Source organism: Engystomops pustulosus, chromosome 11 (genome assembly GCF_040894005.1).
Source record: "Engystomops pustulosus chromosome 11, aEngPut4.maternal, whole genome shotgun sequence".
Taxonomy (NCBI): domain Eukaryota; kingdom Metazoa; phylum Chordata; class Amphibia; order Anura; family Leptodactylidae; genus Engystomops; species Engystomops pustulosus.
Window position 1 is genome coordinate 12,908,666 of NC_092421.1, and position 23,057 is coordinate 12,931,722.

The 23,057-nt window shown below is 40.6% G+C and overlaps 1 long non-coding RNA gene across 1 annotated transcript; it reads left to right on the forward strand.

Moving 5' to 3' along the window:
- The first annotated feature begins 2,962 nt into the window (after positions 1-2,962).
- Positions 2,963-17,783, forward strand: LOC140106577 (uncharacterized). The gene is made up of 3 exons (XR_011850817.1): positions 2,963-3,578; positions 11,681-11,879; positions 17,624-17,783. It is a non-coding gene; the product is annotated as an uncharacterized lncRNA (long non-coding RNA).
- The last annotated feature ends 5,274 nt before the right edge of the window (positions 17,784-23,057 follow it).

The window sequence follows — 23,057 nt, forward strand, 5'->3', positions numbered from 1 at the left end:
TGCAGTAGAAGTTGTAGTACTATAGTAGAAGAACCATAGTAGAAGGGGTAGTATTATAGTAGAAGAACAGTAGTTGTAGTAGTAGTACTATAGTAGTGGAAAAGTAGTTCTATTACTATAGTAGTAAGCCTGGTAAAAGAGTGAGCAAGTGCTCTATGTATGTATGATAACCTAAAAAACAGATTGCAGTTATGAAATGACATAGTTTTGAGTAATAACATACTAGTAGAACACTAGTTATAGTAGTAGTACTATTGTAGTACAAGAGTAGTTGTAATAGTAGTACTATAGTAGAAGAAAAGTAGTTGTTGTAATTGTACTATAGTAGTAGAACAGTAGTTGTAGTAGTAGTAGTACTATAGTAGAATAGTAGTTGCAGTAGTAGTACTATAGTAGAAAAACAGTAGTTGTAGTAGTAGTACTATAGCAGTAGAATAGTAGCTGTAGTAGTGGTACTATAGTAGTAGAATAGTAGTTGTAGTAGTAGTAGTAGTACTATAGTAGTAGAATAGTAGTTGTAGTAGTAGTAGTACTATAGTAGTCAAATAGTAGTTGTAGTAGTAGTACTATAGTAGAACAGTAATTGTAGTAGAAGTTGTACTATAGTAAAAAACAGTAGTTGTAGTAGTAGTACTATAGTAGTAGAATAGTAGCTGTAGTAGTAGTACTATAGTAGTAGAATAGTAGTTGTAGTAGTAGTACTATAGTAGTAGAATAGTAGTTATAGTAGTAGTACTAAAGCAGTAGAATAGTAGTTGTAGTAGTAGTACTATAGTAGTAGAATAGTAGTTGTAGTAGAATAGTACTTGTAGTAGTAGTACTATAGTAGAACAGTAGTTGTAGTAGAAGTTGTACTATAGTAGAAAAACAGTAGTAGTAGTAGTAGTAGTAGTATAGTAGCTGTAGTAGTAGTACTATAGTAGTAGAATAGTAGTTGTAGTAGTAGTACTATAGTAGTAGAATAGTAGTTATAGTAGTAGTACTAAAGCAGTAGAATAGTAGTTGTAGTAGTAGTACTATAGTAGTAGAATAGTAGTTGTAGTAGAATAGTACTTGTAGTAGTAGTACTATAGTAGAACAGTAGTTGTAGTAGAAGTTGTACTATAGTAGAAAAACAGTAGTAGTAGTAGTAGTAGTACTATAGTAGTAGAATAGTAGTTGTAGTAGTAGTAGTACTATAGTAGTAGAATAGAAGTTGTAGTAGTAGTACTATAGTAGTAGAATAGTAGCTGAAGTAGTAGTACTATAGTAGTTGTAGTAGTAGGACTATAGTAGTAGAATAGTAGTTGCAGTAGTAGTACTATAGTAGTAGAATAGTAGTTGTAGTAGTAGTACTATAGTAGTAGAATAGTAGTTGCAGTAGTAGTACTATAGTAGTTGTAGTAGTAGGACTATAGTAGTAGAATAGTAGTTGTAGTAGTAGGACTATAGTAGTAGAATAGTAGTTGTAGTAGTAGTACTATAGTAGTAGAATAGTAGTTGCAGTAGTAGTACTATAGTAGTTGTAGTAGTAGGACTATAGTAGTAGAATAGTAGTTGCAGTAGTAGTACTATAGTAGTAGAATAGTAGTTGTAGTAGTAGTACTATAGTAGTAGAATAGTAGTTGTAGTAGTAGTACTATAGTAGTTGAATAGTAGTTATAGTAGTACTATAGTAGTAGAATAGTAGCTGAAGTAGTAGTACTATAGTAGTTGTAGTAGTAGGACTATAGTAGTAGAATAGTAGTTGCAGTAGTAGTACTATAGTAGTAGAATAGTAGTTGTAGTAGTATTACTATAGTAGTAGAATAGTAGCTGAAGTAGTAGTACTATAGTAGTTGTAGTAGTAGGACTATAGTAGTAGAATAGTAGTTGCAGTAGTAGTACTATAGTAGTAGAATAGTAGTTGTAGTAGTAGTAGTACTATAGTAGTAGAATAGTAGTTGTAGTAGTAGTAGTACTATAGTAGTAGAATAGTAGTTGCAGTAGTAGTACTATAGTAGTTGAATAGTAGTTGTAGTAGTACTATAGTAGTAGCAGTAGTTCTAGTACTATAGTAGTAAGCCTGGTAAAAGAGTGAGCAAGTGCTCTATGTGTGTGTGATAACCTGAAAAAGCAGATTACAGTCATGAAATGACCTAGTTTTGAGTAATAACATGCTCTAAGTAATGACCTAAGTCAACTGAAAACTTCAGATACAATCTGCAGAGTTATCCAATAAAACATGTACAATAGGTCCACTGCAACAATGTTTTCTGTCTTCTACAATGGAGATAATAATTTGTTAGCCTTCTATGTTGGCCATACATCTCACGTTGAACACTAAGCTCCGTACGGCTTCCTCCACTACTGATAAGGACTGAGCTGCTTAAAAGAAGCCTTTAATTGGTGGTTTAAACGAACCCCGGGCACGTGGGAGGCAAAGTTAATCCCAAATCTCATTCTTAACATGAAGGCAAGCTACAAAGTGGCTCAAGTTGTTCTTTCTTATCCCTATTTGTTTTGTTGGTGGATACTTTGTTGTGTTCCATTGAAGAAGAGTATAGTCCACGCTGTCAGGATTTCATTTGAACTTCCCCCAGTCTGTGGGAGGTCCAGTTTCAATTACAGCTTGCATTAAACCTGCTGTCTATTCATGGGCCCTTACTAAGGTAAAATTAATCCTTAGACATGTATACGAACAGCTGAACGTATCTGGTTACACTTTATAGTGTAATTTCCAAGCTAACTATTTCCTATTAGCCGCGGCTGTAGCACTGAGCCCATCCACATGCTGTTTCATGGCCGGCATGGAAGAGCCGACTCCATTCAATTTGGTTGAGCATCCGGTGATGCAATCAGAGTTATTTTAAGAAGGAAAATTTCGGAACTATTTTATGTGTAAATTCTTCCTGTAGGTTCACAGTTTTCCAAAAATTCCGTGGAGACGCTTTGCTTTGAACAACTGTGAAATGTCATTTTAACAATTTTCTATTCTTTTGTTTTGCAGTTTTATTTAGAAAAGACCTATATTTTCCTTGTAATAGAGTCATATTGGAATCATTGCCATTAAGTGGAAGAGATTTTTACGCAGGGCAAGTAGAAGCGAGGGAATTGCCTACAGCTGACAACCGGATCCCTGCTTTAAAAATGTCACTTTATTTTGGAAAGGGAAAGGGATGAAGTAAGCAACTTTGCAAGTTCCTTTAAAGGGGGTTGACAGGATTCCTGGAAAACCCTCAGGAGCCAGGACAAGGGTGACAAATTTACAGTAACAATAATTTACCAAACGCAGGGACTAAGTTCTAGCATCTCTTGGGTCATATAGTCTTTGATACTGACCCACTGGTCCAGTTCAGGTAACGGGAAAGGGAGCTCAGGTCTCTCCACTCTACTTTGCTTTGCTTTATCCAAACTCTTGTCCCTCTTTTAGAGATCCACTCAGTGGGACTTTGTCTACCCTAATGACCCACAATCTAGCGTTCCGTGGGTCATCCAGTCTTTGGCAGTGACTGATCGGATCGGTTTTGGCTATTCCTTGTCCTAAGCAGAACGCAGCCACTGGCTGAGCTATCAGTGCAGAAGACTGAGGAGACACTGGAACCGAGATGCGGAGCAGGGTAAGTACACGTTCTCTTTTTCGTCACCCTGACATTAAAGAAAAATCTACCATTTGATTTGATGCATTATAAATAATAATAATAATTCTTTATGTATATAGCACCTACAGATTACGCAGCGCTGCACATGGGACTCACAATCTAATCAACCTAACAGTATGTTTTGGAGTGTGGTAGGAAAGCGGAGGATCTGGAGGAAACGGGTGGCACGGTGACTGAGCGAGTAGCACTTCTGCCTTGCAGTGCTGGGGTCCTGGGTTCGAATCCCACCCAGGTCAAAATCTGCAAAGAGTTTGTATGTTCTCTCCATGTTTGCGTGGGTTTCCTCCGGGTCCTCCGGTTTCCTCCCACACTCCAAAAATATACTGTTAGGTTGTTTAGATTGTGAGCCCCATGGGGACCGGGACCAATTTGCCATGCTTTGTGCAGCGCTACGTAATCTGTGTATGCTATATAAATAAAGAATTATTATTAACCCACGCAAACACGGAGAGAACATACTAACTCTTTGTATGATCCCAGATCCCAGATGTTGACCTGGGTGGGACAAGGCCACCGTGCTGCCCGTGAACCTAACATACCTTGAGAATGCTGTAGCTTATGTGAATGGGACACAGTTGTAATATAAAACATTGCAGCCACTAAGTTGATGATTTGCAGGTTGATAAGATTGAGGGATCAAGAACTGTCGCCACTTTAGGGACGCCAAACGTTGAACTTTCATGTTCAGATATTGATGGCGTGTACAAAGAATAGGCCATCAATATGGGGAAAGCAGGATCTATCATTCACAACTTCAGACATTGCATGCATGTGCCTAATGATGGCATGGAGCCAAGATATAATAAAATTATAATAAACCTCTATATGGTTCTACAAATACAAGCCCTCGAGATATAACAGAAGTAGAAACTGATTGACAATTGTTATGTAAAAGTTCACATTATGAAAGAATGAGATTCATAGTTAATTTTTTCAGCTGACTTTTCTACTTTTTACAACTTGTGTCATAGAACATAAAGGGCAGAGATTGTGCAAATAGACAAAACTGCATAAAATGTGCTGCACTGCTGGCTTTTAAATGAAGGCCATTGTCTTTGATGCGATAGTAAGAAGTCATGCGGCCATAGGCTTTTTCTGACAATAGAAATAGGACGACAGATTTAAACATTATAACTCCGCATAGAACTGTCAGTGTTGCTACAGTGTATCTTACATATATCTATATATACTCTATAGCAGAGGTGGCAAACTGTTTAGAGAGCTCAAACTACAACCAAAACCCACTTACTGTACATAGTATAAGCCAACCCAAGTATAAGCCGAGGTACCTAATTTTAGCACAAAAAAAAAACTGGAAAAACCTATTTACATAAGTATAAGCCTAGGGTGGAAAATACATTGGTGGCAGCCCATGACCCTCAGCATACAGCAAGACAGCCCCTGCCCTCCAGTATATAGCTAGTCAGCCCCTGCCCTCCAGTATATAGCTAGTCAGCCCCTGCCCTCCAGTATATAGCTAGTCAGCCCCTGCCCTCCAGTATATAGCTAGTCAGCCCCTGCCCTCCAGTATATAGCTAGTCAGCTCCCAGCCTCCCAGTATATAGCTACCCTGCCTTATGCCCCCCAGTATATAGCTACCCAGCCTCCTGCCCCCCAGTATATAGCCAGCCATCCTCCCATGCCCCCCAGTTTATACCAGCCAGCCCCCAGTATCCAGCCAGCCTATGCCCCCCAGTATATAACCCGCAAGCCCACATATGCCCCCCAATATATAGGCAGTCAGCCCCCAGTATACATCCAGCCTCTGCCTCAGTATATGGCCAGCCGGTCCTCAGTATACAGCTAGCATCTGCCTTAGTCCCAGGCTACAATAAACAACTATAACAGTTATTAAATTTGTCTGGAGTTACAATTATAAAATATAAAGTTCTGACTTACATACAAATTCAACTAAAGAACGAACTTACAGAAACTATCCTGTACGTAACCCGGGACTGCCTGTATATGGCCAATCCCTTGCCTTTAGTATATAGCCAGCCAGCCCCCTGTAGTATATAGCCTGCCAGCCCCCTGTAGTATATAGCCTGCCCGCCCCCTGTAGTTCGCCACCACTGCTCTATAACTTTGTAAGATCTATATTTCACTGAACTTCAGGACCATTCACTTTATCAATATATCATCCTAACAATATAATACAATGTAGGTAGCTATATAATAAGGACTGCAGTGCTTAAAGGGGGTTCTACCAAGTATTATTTTTATCCCTTTTCACCGGATAGGGGATAATAATCTGATAGTCCAACTGCTTATACAGCAGAAGTGCAGGAGTGGAATAAGACTGCCATGAGCCCTGGACAGTATGAATATTATAGCCCCTACAAGTCTGGTATTCATAAAGTACTAGAATCAAGCTTCTTGGGGAATAGAGGATACGTCCCTTTCTGCCTGCAGGACCTTCAAGGGTCCTGAAATAGTTCTTGTGTACATGTGTATTGAGAGGAGGAACACATGTACGTGGATTTCATGGATGAGGGTCCTTCTCAGTATAAAATGTGGTGAGTGGTTTGGGTGGCCATGGACCCCCTAGAAGGCTTAGGCCTGTTTATTATTAAAATGCACTTTCCCTGATGCCTTCTAACTCCTAAGGTTTCCAATCTGCCAACAATACAGTATCTATCATCACTCTGGAGTGAGAAGGGTGAGGGTAAGTGGTACTGTAGTGTTGCTGTAATCCCAATACTTACTACTGAATTGTATTATGCCATACATGTAGTCAACTTGTACCGTACTTTATCCTACATCAGATTATTTTAAAATACTTATGTAGACTACTCACTACCTAAGCTTTAGCTTTAGCACTGCAACCTGCAGAATTGTAAGCGCAGGTCTGGACTTCAATGAAAATGGTAAATCAGAATCGGATGAATAATATAATTTTTTTTTTGTTAATGGATTACATGTGTAAATTGCAATTTATGGAAAGTCTGGTTCATATTTAAAAAATGTAGACTCTATTTTAAACGGTGAAAGAATAACCGCAATCAATAAGTTACACCCTGTGTCCTGTATCTCAGTGAGTCACGAGTATACATGAAGACGCTATCAGCACTGGATTCCGGTACCTCTTGGCAACTTCTGAGAAGCACAAATTTAGAACATAAATTGAATTAATTTCTTACCCTCATGATTCATTTACTGTCTCTTGTTACCTTTTAGTCCATAAAACCAATGGGGAACAAATACACAATGGGGCACATTTACTTACCCGTCCCGTTGACGACCCCAATCCGGAATGTCCGACGAGGATTTGGGTCCATCGCGATTCACTAAGATCGTGCGTCCAATTTCCTGCATGTGTCGCTTCCCCGCGTTCATGTAAGTTCTGATCTTGCGACACAATTTGGTTTTTAAATTCCGCGGTTTGTCCGAATCAGTCGGGTTGTCCGACGTCCACGCCCCCATTTGTGTCGCATGCAAGCCGGCGCCGATGCACCACAATCCGATCGCGTGCGCCAAAAACCTGGGGCAATTCAGGGCAAATTGGAAAGAAATGCGAAACCCGACGGAAATGCATCCAACGGACCCTTAGTAAATGTGCCCCAATATGTTTCTCAGGGTGGGAATTAGGAAAACGTTAACTCCAAGCTACCTTGTAAGAAGGACCAGTTTACATGAATCATGACTTTCAAGAAGTCTAATGACATGATGCAGGATAAAAGCCAAAAGGAGCAGACTCTCAACTGTATACAGCGCTGTTTCAATTTTTTTACATCTCATCAACAAAGTGTAGTCACAAGGAGAGATGCCATAGACACAGGTCAGGGAAGAAACTAAACTCCTTAAGGAGAATTTGTGCTGGTCACATCCAAAAACATGGAAACAGCAGGTAATCCATCTCTTCTACCTCTCCTCCACTGGTTACCCATTGCATTACTAATTCAATTTGAAATATTAACCAAGACTTACAAATCCTGTCCCCTGTATATATCAAGGTTCTGGAAGTTTGTTCTTAAGTTGAATCTGTATGTAAGTCGGAACTGTATATTTTATAATCGTAGCCCTAGACTAAATTTTTTTGGTCTCTGTGACAATTGGATTTTAAAAATGTTGGATTGTCATAAGAACCAGGATTAACACTAAAGCTTCATTACAGACATCACTGATAACTGTTACAGCTGATTATTGTAGCCCAAGGCTAAAGTACAGTAATAACCAACATCCAGAGGTCTGTTTGTAACTAGGGGTCGTCTGTAAGTCAGGTGTTCTTAAGTAGGGGACCGCCTGTATATTATAATACATGAGCAAACAACTGTTTCATAATATTTACGCTTCTAAAATAAGAACAAACCTCAGCGATCACATCTGACCTAAGCCTTTCAATAACCAAAATCACATACTCCCTTTCTTCTTTCCGGGCCCTAAAAATGATCAAATTCTTAGAAATATCTTATCTGTGGTCGTCTTTTTTTCCAACCACACCTCCTAGACCTGATGGAGTAACAGTATAGAACCCAATAAATATATTTTCATGTCAACAGTCTTTACTGCAAATTATCACATCCAAATGATCACGAGTAGGAAATTTACAGTCACAACAACAGAATCTTCCTTGTCAAGAATGAGAACGTGGGTGGTCTTTGTAGCACAATTTCTCGAATCCCTTCTTTTTTTTTTTTTTAATTGAACTCATTTCAATTTTTTCAGCCTCAAAACATGAAGCGAGATATTTAAAGGAACAAACATTTTTAGTTTTTCGATAAATATACAGTAAGTCGAGCTTTGTGTTAACTTTGCTCCGATTGAGCTTTAGTAATAACTTTGGTATTGCACGTGGTCTGAAGCACTGACCAAAAAGATATGTTTTCTGAGCCATTTGTAATGTGTCTGCAGCTGTTACCAGTTCACAGAATAAAGAACATATTATTCATCGGAGCTTAAAATGTGCATGACTTACATTGCACAGAAGTCAGAATGTCTTCTTGACTCTCGGCCAGGAAAATCTTTAAAAAGTGGAGAATTTCTTTTCACCATCCGAGTCAACATGCAGCACATTGTGTTGTTCTAATCGCTGGTTGCTAACCATGAACGTGTCCATTGTTTGATGAGATGTACGGCCTGTACTGTTTTGTTTTTTATTTATTCGGCATTCTTCATTATAATGCTCTTTGCCTTCCTCCTTTTTTTTCCCTTCGCAGACCAGAAAGATTGCCATTGAGCGACTCACAAAGCTGAACTAGCGCAGTGTGTTAAAAAAATGTTAGCAATTCGAAGAAGTTATGAAAATTTATAAGTTGGCTCGACTCTGTGCAAATGTCTGCATATTTTAATACAAATAACTAATGCAAATGTTTATTCTTTACATCTCCTCTGGAAAATCTTTGAAGGAGTGATTTTTTTTTTTTTTTCTACATAGGTTTGAAATAATAGTTTGCTGTGTTCAAACTGCGGCCTACGACAAATGGTGGAATGCAGGGTGTACATGTCTTGAAACTCGAAAGTTTTATATATAAAGCAGATGATAAATTGTTACTTACAGTATAGTATATCTTTTGATTACCTTATATCAGTGGTGGCGAACCTATGGCACGGGTGCCAGAGGTGGCACTCGGAGCCATTTCTGTGGGCACTCACCAGAAAGGAGCAAATCCACCAAATCTTCCTGCAGTCCCAGGCAACTTAAGAGATGCTGCTCTCAGCGCTATTTTAAGGCGACACTTCATTGGCTGTTTGGAACTGTTGGAAAAGTGAGAAGGTGTGGACATGGCTGCATTATCTTTGAAGCTCATCCTGCTGGACCCTTCATTCTTCCTCTACAGAGAGACCCTGGAGAGAAGCTACAATGAGAGTCTGAATTTGCCCTCCTTCTTTCAACTGTATTGGTGGCCTCAGCTGCTGATACGATTGAGAGATGTGGATAACAGGTAGCAATAAGTTACTGCTTAAAATGGCATGTTGACACTTCCCGGTAAATAAGTGGATTTTGGTTGAAGTTTGGGCACTCGGTCTCTAAAAGGTTCACCATCACTGCCTTATATTATAGACCAATATCAAAGATCCAAACTGGGCAACAGAATCTGAATTAACGGAACATTGATGACTAATATAAGACTAATTTTTTGCTAGAGATTATTATTATTGTGTGTTTGTATGAGACTCCACCCAAAGATGAATGTTTTCATTTGGAAAAGTCGTGATAAAATGGATTATAAAAAAAATGTACATTTCCCTTAAATGTCTGTTCTATTTTGGATCTAAGGATTCAGGCCAGGGGTGAGCCAGATTTATTGGTCCAACTGTTATACACCTGAAACTTTAAGGGGCCGCATCAGTAACCAGTACCCTTGATGCACCAACAACCACAGTACAGCACAAAATGCCAACCCAGAAATGATAAATGCTGCTCCAGCGACCAAATACTGCAGAAGAGACAATAATAGTGAAGACCACTGAGCAGATATGGTGCTGGAGACCCTCCATAAAACTACTAATACTGGAGACCCCAGAAGAAACAAAGATTGGAGACCCCATAGCAGAATAAAAAATAAATCATCCCTTTTCCTGGTTCCTTTTCTCCTCTGCTGCAGCAGCTTCTCTCCTCCATGTTCCGCTCGGATCTGTGTACCGTGCCGGCAGCAGGAGAGCATCCAGCAGTACAGCTGACTAGTACTTACCTCTGCTGGTACTCTCCATAGCTGCAGGAGAGGACTCGGGAGCAGTGAGAGCTTCTTAGCTGCACTCACTGCTACTGGGCCTCCTGCACCAAAGAACTCTTCCGTCAGTTATGTTACATCAGTTATGGAATTGCTCATTGGACTCTGCCTGTCAGCAGGTGCGGCCTGAAACTTATGGCTTGACCAGCTGCATAAGGCTTGTCCGGGCAGGTTGTGCTCCCCGATCCCCCTTTTAGTTGAGATGAATGTGGGATCTCTGCTACAGTATAGGTTAGAGGAATAAGGCACTGGGAAGAAACGCCCGTATTTATTTCAAGCACTGTTAGGCCCCTTTCACACTTGCGTTTTTCATGCGCGTTTTCTGCGCGTGCTTTTGACGCACAGACCTTGCATTGCACTCTGACCCATTGTAATCAATGGGCTTTTTCACACCTGCATTTTTTTTCACGCACACACGCGTGTTTTTTTTAACGTGCGTTTAAATCTCGACATGCTCTACTTTTACACGCGTGAAAAATGCACCATACAAGTCTATGGAGACGCATCAAAAACGCATTGCACTCTGAGACACACGCAAGTCCAATGCAAGTGCAATGCGTTTTTCAAGCATCAATTGCCATAGAAAAGATAGAGCTCAGTCCTGAGTCCTTTTCACGCGCATTATCTGTGCGTGAAAAACGCATTGAAAACGCGCGTGAAAAACTGAGACACTGAAGAAACTCTGACTGAAAACTGATTGCACTCTGATGCAAAATGTGCGTTTTTTAACTGACCAAACCCTGATCGCACCCTGATCAAACTCTGACGTGATCTGCAACGCAAGTGTGGAAGGGGCCTTAGAGTGACCAGGAAAACAGGCCTGTGGAGTCAGAGTTGGCGACCATTTTGCTGGAGCTGGAGTCAAAGTTTGGGAAATTGAGCAGTCAGAGTCGCAGTTGGAGTCTTTAGCTTACAGACTCCATGGTAACAGCCCCCACCCCTTTCTGACTCCCCCCCCCCCCATCCCTTTTTAACATAATGTTAAAAGTTGATTTGAGAAGGAAGGAGGATGAAGACGGATTTTGATGGTAGATTTCCTATAAGAACCATGGCAGGCAGATGTTACCCAGGTAAAGGGGTCGTAGAGTATTTCATATTGGTGACTTTTCTTTAAGATGGGGCATCAGTATTTTATTCCCAACTGATCTGCTGTATGGGCCCATCATAACACAGACTGAGCTGAAGCCCTCAGTTACAGTTCTTGACCAATACACAGAGCTTGGAGCTTCATACTGTGTTGTATACACAGCGGTGTTCATTCTTATGCCTGGCCTAAACAGCAGATACCATGAATATAAAATACACCACAACTCTTTATGTAAGCACTATTGTCTATTACTGCATATAATAAGCCCAGGACTACAGTGCATCTTTCTGATCTTTCTGCAGTGTTAATGATTGATTTTACCAGAGAAGTGAGAGTGAATGGGGCAAATTTACTTACCTGGTCCTGTCGCGATCCCCGATCCGGACGGTCCAACGAAGATGAAGTCCAGCTCGAATCACGAGGCTCGTGCGCCCGAGTTCGTGCATCCGTCACCCTCCCAGTCGAGGTCTGCCGGAGTTCACCTTCTTCCTCCTGGTGTATGTAAGTGCGTGTTTTGCATCACAATTCGAAATGTTAAATCCCGCGCGTAGTCCGAATCTGTTGGGTTGTCTGACGGCTCGCCCCCGATTTGTGTTGGGTGCAAGCTGGCGCCGATGTGCCAAAATCCGATCGCGTTGGCCAAAATCCCCTGTTAAATGTGGAGCAAAATGGAAATCGTCGGGAAACCTGACGAAAATGCGGTCCGCAGACCATTAGTAAATGTGCCCCAATGTGTACTGCTCATGCGTTCATGTAGACTGCCGCCGGAGCTTAATAATAAAAATCAATTAGGAGCGGTACAAAAGTGTCAGTGTAGCCCTGGACTAAGCTTCTTATACTGAACCTAGCAGAAAATATTACTTTACTTACTTTTGATTCTAGTTTGTCTCCTGAACAAGAGAAACCGGGCCAAACATAAAATATACTGTGGTGCCCCCATAGTATGAGACAGCACTATCTGTGTAACATCCCCCACACGTCTCCAGGCACACTTTACCCCAAACCAAATATCACAGTTATATTAGCCTGTGTAGGAGTATGACCTTTCCGATTGTGACATCTTGTTTGTTCTCTGCACTGTTACACCTGTATTATCATTAGCTACTATTCTAGGCATACATATTGCATACAAGACCTGGGATAAATGACTGTTTATTGCCAAAGTACAGCAAAACCACAGTAAGTGATGTCCAGAAAGGAAGTTAGAACATGTTATACTGAGAATATGTAAAGTGAAAAATGTCAATACAAATTCCCTACAGAATTTGAAAGTAAGATTTCAAAAAATGTTTCCAGTATAAGGGTACATCAGCAAAACTATATGTAAATGATATTATGGGGCAGATTTACTTACACGGTCCCTGCACGTCCCGAGGTGCGTTGTCCAACGATAATGCACTGTGCCGCGATTCATCAAGATCGTGCACCCGATATCCTGCATGTGTCGCTTCCCCGCTCAGGTCCACCGGAGTTTACCTACTTCTTCCCGGTGTATGTGAGTGCATGTCTTGCGACACAATTTGATTTGTTAAATCCCACGCATAGTCCGAATCCTTCGGATCGTCCGATGAACCCCCCCCCCCCCCTTTTGTGTCGCGTGAAAGCCGGAGCGATTGCGACACAATCCACTACGCGATGCCGGAAACCATTGGAAAACCCGACAGAAATGCGGCGGTGGGACCTTAGTAAATAAGCCCCTAAATGTCCTTAGCAATATTAATAAAAATGACAAGCAGCTATATAAACTATATGATTCCATAATCTATAGACTGTATCCTGTTGTCAGACTGCACACTACATGTAGTGAGAATGCAAAGCTTTGATCTGCATAGCTGTCTCATGAGGATATGTGTTTTTGGCTTTTTATTGTAAAAAAAATCTCAACCCATTGTTATAGCAACACATTTCCTTTTAGATGGAGACAAGGCATGCTACTAATTCCCTGGGATGTCTAATACTATCCGATATATTTTATTGACTTAAAAAACATTGGGGGGGATTTACTATTTGTGCCGCAAGGACGACTGTCGGCATCGGAGATCAGTCTCCGCAAAGCACAGCCCGATGTATTATAGTGGTGCGCCAGAAAAATGCTGACAGTACTGAAGTGTGCGCCCAAATCTTACATGGACTGTGCCTTAATTTTGCTCTCAGACAAATTTTTTCCTGGTCTATTGTGCGCCTAAATTTGCGCCTAAAAATGCCGGCAAGATACACATAAATTTGGAGGATAGTGTGGAAACTTTAGGCCACGTCCACTTGCTCCAAAAAAACCTGACGGTTAGTCGGAAACATCTGTTCTTTCTGGGGCAAAATCATTATAAATGATCCGCAACAATTCTGCGCCCAAAAAACCGTAAAATCCTGGCATTTTTTGGGCGCAGATACGATAATACATGTCCCCCAGTGAAGGATTTGTGTCGCTGATGTTAGCTTCGTTGACATAAAGTCATCTATATTTCTCATACTCTGTGACATCAACCTTTGTGAACTGGATTGCATGACCTGCTTCCCTAATGTTATGTTTGTCATTTCCTTAGTCAAGTATAGTAGCTTCCTCTTCATTCTTCTTAATTACACATTCCATTTCCATCAGGCTTCTGGCTATTCCTTGGATAAAACCCAAACAGTTTTACTACTTAGCATCTCGTTTAATTTACTACGCTTGGGGTTAGGAGTCATCGGGCCAAATTCAGGAAGCAGAATTATCTACTATATATTTTAATCCTCATATACTTCGAAGAAATGTGCAGCACTCCAATTTCGTGAAACGTAGTAAAATCTTTTATTCCATAGTGAGTAACATACAGCGACGTTTCGGCCCAAGAGAGCCTTCCTCAAGCCTGCACCCAGCCATTTTTTCAATCAAGATAGTGCCGCTTGGACTTTCTATACGTATTAATCCTCGTATAGCTATGGGGACTTCTTTTTCAACACTTTATACTTATTGAGACTTGAAAATAAATTTATAAATTTAAAGGACATCTACCAGTTTACGGCTGAGCACCTCTCGGCTTCTAGAGAGTTTAATTTATGCACGTCCCCGCTGCAAGCCTCCTACCGTTCCCACCTGGTTCTGCCGTCACCGGCCGGATCATAATTCCCCAGCCAGAAGCAGGCGTGCATAAATTAAAAGCATAAATTAGTATTTTAAATTCCGCGGTTTGACCGAATCAGTTGGGTTGCCAAATCAGATCGCGTGCGTCAAAAATCTGCAATTCCTCGCAAAAAGGAAAAATTTGTGAAACCCGACAGAATCGCGGTCCGCGGACCCTTAGTAAATGTGCCCCATTGTTGCTATTATTATATCCCAACTCAAGGTGATAGTATTTCAATTATCGTTTAAAGGGAACTTGTCACCGCATTTTTCGAAATACAGCTAGTAACAGGCTCCTATAGAGTCCTATTAACTAAATGCCCCCTCCTTTTAGCTAAAAATTGTTTCCATCACATAATCATATAATCAAATTTGTTACCTTGCCTGGTATCAGATGGGGTGTGTCTGGCATAGCAAGCCCTTCCCATCTACTCCTTCCTATACCTTATGCCTCCTTACTATTCAGCACTTCATGTCATGTGACCAGGATGATGTCATCTAAGATCCTTTACCGGGTAAATTAACATCTACCTCGTGTATATATCTGATCACGTGAAATCATAGCTTACCTCCACGGACTGTGATTTCATGTGAGAAGATACATATATGAGGTAGATGTTATTGTTACTGGGTAAAAGACCTTACCCTGGTCACATGACATGAGGTGCTGAAGGATGTGACAGAACTCTCTCTCATTCATCCCGAAAGCCAAATATTTTGTAAAATATTTAATAAAGTTATTTTTTTAACTCCTAATATTCAGTAAACAGATCTGAATATGTCTGTAGTTGAATATTGGCAGATGGTCCCTAAGTATTGGTTCCGGGGGTTACTTCAGATGCAATATTATATCTTATATAGAGCATATTGGACACCAAAAATAATGAAAAGTATTGGTTTAATAAAGGACTCTAAATGTCAATGATGCTTGAGGGAGGGTGCTCACCTACCTCAATTACTTTGGAAATTCCTAAAATTACATATTTACTGGTATGAAGCACTAAAAAAGTTGGAAAGGGTATTTGATATTAAATTACAATTGCATCTTGTATTAGGAATTTTGGGGTGTATATTTGGAAATTTGGCAAAAAGTAAAGCTGGGTATTTGGTATTTTACATAGGTTTGCTATGGAATATAGATCTAACGTGTACTGAATAGTATACGGGTAATGATTAATGGAAAGTACACAATCTGTTAATGAATTGTGTTTTGTATTTGATAAAAACCTGATATATATTATACATAAAATATATGTACTTGTATGTCACTTACATACATGACAGCTATCTATTTGCTTTTGCAGCAGCTGTCTAGCACTGAGTGCTGCCGTTCAGTTTCCTGTCCATGTATATTAATAAATTACAGGGGGTCATGTCATGAAAGGACAGGAAATTGTGTTTGGTTATTGTTGTTACAACTTAATACATGCATCATAAATAATTACAAAAAAAAAAGTTCACACATTTTCCCAGTAGAGCTTTTGGAATGGAAGATAAAACAGGATTATCTGTTATTATTATTATTATTTGATAAAGGACTTGATTAGAGATGAAAAAGTGGGAGTATTGCTGCTATGGGAAGCATCCTCTTAAGACATCTCTTTTTACACTTTTTCAAAATGAATGCTTTACGCTTTACATATTCAAGCAGCAGATAAGTGGATACAATAGATGGAAGAGAAGGTGAAAATACATTATTTATATATATATATACACACATTGCGTAAAAACAATGGGGCTCATTTACTAAGGGTCCGCGGACCGTTGGGTTTCCCGAATATTTCCTTTTTGCGCTGAGTTGCCCCAAGTTTTTCGCCCACGTGATCGGATTGTGGCGCATCGGCGCCGGCTTGCATTCGACAGAAATCGGGGTGCGTGCCCGTCGGACAACCCGACTGATTCGGACAAACCGCGGAATTTAAAAACGAAATTGTGTCGCAAGATCAAGCACTTACATGCACCAGGAAGAAGAAGGTGAACTCCGTCGGATCTCAGCGGGGGAAGCGACACATGCAGGAAATTGGACGCACGACCTTAGTGAATTGCGGCAGACACGAATCCTCGTTGGACAACGCACCACGGGACCGCGACAAGAGCCGGGTAAGTAAATGTGCCCCAATGTGACTAGAACCCATGAGAATATTCCTTTTGTTTCCACTTTCAATTCCATATCCAAGTCCATTGCTAACATTATCAAGAGAGACATTGGTCTAAATTAAATGGTGGCAAAGAGCCAGGAAAGCACAGAGTATCAGAAATCCGGTAGTACACTCAGATGTGGGCAGTTTCAAAACTATTAAACAAATGGGCTTAGTTAGCCAGACTAGAAAAGGGTCCTTCCTGTGTAGCCATTGCATCAATTGTAGCAAGGGCTCATATTTTGTACATCGGGGACAGTTATCAAACAAAACATTTCCTTACCTATGACAGTGCCTTTGTTATTTATTCACTCAGTTGCCCTTGTGGGTTATTATACATAGGGGAAACCAGCCTTGAGTTTAAGACCCGCTTTAACCAGCATCGCTTTACTATCCAAAGTAGACGAAAGGACCTCCTGGTCTCCAAACACTTCCTTTATAATAATTCTTTATTTATATAGCGCACACAGATTACGCAGCGCTGCACAAAGCTTGCCAAATTGTTCCCTGTCCCCATGAGGCTCACAATCTAAACAACCTAACAGTATGTGTTGGAGGAAACCGGAGGACCTGGAGGAAACCCATGCAAACACGGAGAGAACAGACAAACTCTTTGCAGATTGTTGACCTGGGTGGGATTCGAACCCAGGACTCCAGCGCTGCAAGGTAGAAGTGCTACCCACTCAGCCACCGTGCCGCTCCTCCTTGATTTCAAACATACCGGAAAGCAATTATGGTTTTGTATAATTGGCCATGTTCCACCTCTGAGGAGAGGTGGGGACCGAGAAAAAATCTTAAAAAAAGAGGGAACTCTATTGGATCTTCACCCTGGATGCCCTAAAACCAAATGGTTTGAATGTAGATTACAAAATGCATGTGGTATAGTGTTAATAAATGTGACATTACATCAGACGTGCTTTAGTCAGGATCTATTCTCCGCACATGCTGTAGATGAATAGTGTTACACGTTTGCTTTTATTATATTAATTGTTTTTTTTCAATTCTTTCAGATTGTCTACGCTTTGTTCGGAGTCACATCGCACGATCGTCCCCTCATCAAATCACAACAACTGCGGTTCCTTCTGTTCGTGACAAACCGGTATTTGTTACAAAAAATCTTTTTGATTGACAATAAATATGAATAATGTATTTTTGTGGACCTATATTGCCTTATGTTTGCCCTCCAGGGGACGTGGCATTATCATGCCTGGTGTTACATAGGGGTAATCCGCAATATAATGCGATAGGGAGTACCATGCATGTCCCCAGTACACATGTTGTAAATTCCTTTAAATAAGATTTTTTGGATAGCTCCCAAGATATAGGAGGCCTTACATATATACAGTGTGAATGCTGTATGCTATATGAAGCTGTCCGGGTCTACGATTTCTATACATATGCGACCGACTGATATATATAGAGGGTATCTTGTTCCCTCGATACATACCTGGTCACTAGATGGTTCCGATTGTTTGCTTTGCTGTGCGATTCGTCCCTATAGCTCTTTGTAGATTGTCCTCATGGTAACCCGCTAACGTCATGCTGGATATGTCACTTCCGCTATTTGTGTTCCAGGGGTGCGTGTCACACATGCCCGATACGCATCTACACAAACAAACTATAGTTTTTCCGCAAGAAGGAAGTGGGGAATAAAAAGGATTAATTTTTTCTACTACTGCCTTGGATTTCTTGGATATTTTTGGAGTACCTATGGCCCGGTTCTTTTAAACTTGCACCCACCATCTTGGATTTAAGTTTGAGCTGCTTGGACTTCCTCCTTGTGTACACACATATATACATACACTGTATATATATATATCTAAAAAAAATGGCAGGCAGCACTACATAGTCACAAAGTTGAAAAACGTGAGTTTTAATCCATCTCAAGTGAGCGACGTTTCGGCTGTACTGTCGGCCTTTCTCAAGCACTACAGCCGAAACGTTGCTCACTTGAGATGGATTAAAACTGAAGTTTTTTCAGCTTTATAACTTTGGAGTGCTGCCTGCCATTTTTTGATACTTATCTGGAATTTGTTGGGCTCAGGGTTTTGTGTGGGATAGAAATTGTGATTATTTGCCCCTTATGCCAACTTCACAGAAAGTGGGCCATGCCATAGCAGGTGGCCTAAAACTAACCCCAGATCTGTGGACATAGATCTTCTTAAATCTTTCTCTTTCATTTAGCTTCTGAACATTGTACCATTATCTGGCACATGAATAGAGAGATGAGACAGATCAGAGATGATGAAGTGATCATGGGATGGATATAACACACCATGACACTCTCAGCTCTGCTTATTCACCTATAACACACACAGTTCTGCTATATACCCCCCTCCCTGAGTACATTTAAGAAACTTGTCTTTCTAGGAATACCCCTTTAACATCTGCATTTCACAGTCTTTTTCTTAGGGAAAGCTGGGTATGAGTTTGAGTTGTTTTGTGTGAAGCAGTGGCTTCACTGATGGATGCCTTAATCAATCAGCTGCTTGGGGTGCCGTCCATTACTCCCTTTATATTCTAGCAAGTAGAATCAGAGCTTGCAGGTTAAACAGTCTTTTAGTTCTGTCTGACTTTGCTTGTCTGTCTATTATCTATTGTTTGTCCTTCTGTGTCTTGTCTTTCCCGGTGTTACCCCGCTCTCTGACCCAGACTTGTGTTTGGTTATTGGCGTAACGTATTTCTGTGTCATTGTCTGAACAATGGTCTGTTTTTGACTTCCTGTTACCTGTCTGCTCCACCATCCTGCAGCTGCCAGTAAATTTATCCTCTCACCTTGCCGGATTTCTCGGGGTCTGTTAGCAGACTCCTGATAGTGGGTTCTTCCTTATCAGGGCGGTTTATCTGCTGTAGGCCGGGCTCTAGCCTGCAGGGACATCACAAGGCTAGTTCGCCATTACTTACCCTTTCAGACCGCTTGTTCTGTTTGCTGGACAGGTTTGTGACATCACTATTATCTCTTCTATTTTAGCATTTTACCACACCAGTATTGTATATATAATTTTGTATTTTGCAAGAATTTTTGTTCACCATTTTCCTAGTCATGCAAAAGAGTAGGGAACACTTACTTACCCATCCGGCGGAGTTCAACGAAAGTGCATTGTCAGACGATTATGCACTGTGCCGCGATTCACGAAGATTGTGCATCTGATATCCTGCATGTGTCGCTTCCCCGCTCAGGTCCACGGAGTTCACCTTCTTCTTCCTGGTGCATGTAAGTGCATGGCTTGCGACACAATTTGAAAGTTAAATCCCGCGCTCAGTTCAAATCAGTCGGATTGTCCGGCGGCACACACCCTAAATTGTGATGCATGGAAGCCAGCGCAGCTGCGACAAAAGCCGATACCTGTCAAAGCTGTGCAAATCCTGAAAAAGATGGAAAGTCTGACGAAAGTGCGATCTACGACCCTTAGTAAATGAGGCCCAGTGTTTTTTTATTTATATCATTTCCTGCTGTGCAAGAACTGAGGAAGTGAAAGCAAAGAAACAGGGGCACATTTACTTACCCTGTCCGGAGGAGTTCCCGAAAGTGCATTGTCCGACGACAATGCACTGTGCCACTATTCAATAAGATTGTGGGTCCGATATCCTGCATGTGTCGCTTCCCCGCTCAGGTCCGCCGGAGTTCACCTTCTTCTTCCCGGTGCATGTGAGTGCTGATCTTGCGACACAATTTTAAAAGTTAAATCCTGCGGTTTGTCCAAATTCGTGGGATCGTCCGACGCCCCACCTCCCGATTTGTGTCGCATGAAAGTCGAAATCCATTCGTGTGCGACACAATCACCTGCTAAATACCTGTCCCAGCGGCACCATCCCCGAAAGACGTTGGAAAACCCGACGGAAATGCGGCCACGGGACCCTTAGTAAATAAGCAGCACAATCTTGATATTCAAGACAACTCAGTACCAGTATTTTAACTAAACACTGTAGGTGCTCATCCCCAAATACTTACTTTACCCCTTATAAATATACCATAATTGTTTTCACAAAATTACATCTAGCACATCTCTCTTGTATCTTCCAATATAGCCCTGTTTCCTTTCTAGATTTTCTTTATGTGATGAAATCATAATTTTTTTCCATTAATTAATTTGATAGCATCAAGATACAATGTTAATTGCATTTTTCTGTGCACCAAACTATCATTTTTCATCACGCCTTATTTTAACCTTAGGTTGATTATGGTGACTTTGAGTGTATGATCATCATCATTAGACCTCGGTTTAGTTACACAGTGTTATATTGTCATCTAAAAGCACAAGACTTCAAGAACCATTAGAATTGGGGGTGAATGAGCTGTAACGGTGATGAACTTTATAATACAGGAAGTTGGCTGATAACTTTTTGCTGCAGATAGATAACAGGAAGGTATTTTGCATAGCAACAAATGGAAAAAAAAATAGATGGTTGATTCTTACAGAAATATATAATGACCCCCTAAAGCTATAATAAGTAATAATGTTTGCCTCAAGGAGTATTCCAGCTGAGACCCCCACATTCACAAGACAAAGGAGATACCATCACTCATTTGTAATCTAAATGCACCAGGATACAGCATTAAATGCAATGGGAAACATGTACTGCCTCATTTGTAGAGGAACTTAGCACTAGTTCATTGCATATTAGAGCGGATCACCAGGGGGTCCCAGCAGCAGGAGACCCTGTAATAAACTCATTTCTGATGGACCATTTAAACAAAGTGATTGTCTACAGTAAACTGTTACTGCTACCACCAGAAATAATGGAAGAAAGAAGCAACACAATAGTAAATACAGTACAGGCGGTCCCCTACTTAAGGACACTCGACTTACAGACAACCCATAGTTACAGACAGACCCCTCTGACCTCTGGTGAAGCTCTCTGGATGTTACTATAGTCACAGATTACAATGATCAGCTGTAAGGTGTCTGTAATGAAGCTTTATTGATAATCATTGGTCCCATTACAGCAAAAAATATTTAAATTCCAATTGTCACTGGGGCCAAATTCTTTTTTTGTCTGGATCTACAATTATAAAATATACAGTTTCGACTTACATACAAATTCAACTTAAGAACAAACCTCCGGACCCTATCTTGTATGTAACCTGTAAGCCTGTATTTTAAATAAAAAGATGCTCTAGAATAGTTTTTTTGCATAATAGTAAAAGCATTTACTAAACCAAACATGTCAGGAGAGGTGTCAGAACCTCATTAAAGAGGATCTGTCACCAGATTTTGACCCCCCCCTGACTAACAATGACTGCTGATAAAGGGTTACAACTCCTCCCTATATCACCTAAAATTAGCTGCCAGTGAGACTCTGTACCTTAATTACAACTGTTTTTCTGATATGCAAATTAGCTTTTATGACTCATCTCTGGCAGCCTGAGAGAGAAGAGTCAGAGATGTGAACCCTGCCCCATTATTCTGACTGACAGCTCGGTGTCTCTTCAAATCCCTGCTCTGCCTCCTTGTACTTAAGGACCATCTGCTAATATAAAGCTCTATTTACTTATGGGAAATATTGTGTCAATCTTTTTACACGGTGCCTTGTGTTACATTCATGACATGTGACCAGTGACATCATTGCAGGTCTCTCAGCCTCCTAACAATAGCAAACTGTACACCATGTATGTGATTACATAAAATCACAGCAGCCTCCATGGAGGATGGAGAGGAGTAGAAGTCCATGGAGGCTGCTGTGACTTCATGTGGTCAGATACATGCATGGGTAACAGTTACAGAGGCTAAAGGACCTGAGATGATGTCACAGTAAGGAAGCCTAAGGCAGGCGAAGGAGTAGATGGGAGAGGCTGGCCGAGCAGGACACACTCCCCTCTGCCAGGTAATAAAAGATAAAATGTGATTTCTGTGGATGTAAGGGAAACTATTTTTAGCTAAAAGAAGGAGGTCAGTCAGTGAATAGAGCTCTATAGGAACCTGTCACTGGCTGTATATGTGCAAAGGTGCTGAAAGGTTCCCTTTAAGTAAAGTTGTCATGAGCAGGAAGCTAATGTTTAAACCATACCTCAGACAATTTTCCTAAACCTTCATAGTTTCTAACATCAGTAGTCTACAAAGGTTTTGTGTTTTAAAATCACATAATGCCACACTGTATGCTTTTTGTGTCACTTAATAGATAATATTAATATTCCTGTATTATTATTATTATTATTATTATTATTATTATTATTATTATTTAATGTTGTTATTGGAGGTACTTCCTCTACAAGCAGGAGCGCGCTAACAGCAACCATATACGATGATGGGAAATATCACATTTCCTGCCAGCATTATCAGAAGAGTAGAGGCCGGTTTACCATCTTCTAAAGAGCTTAAAGAGGATACGCTGTGCCAGAAGATAGAGAGAAATCTCACAAAATACAGGATTCCATAGAAAACATTTGTATTCTGATGATGATTAAGAAGATGGAGAAGAAGAAGGTGTCCTAAGAGTTAAAAT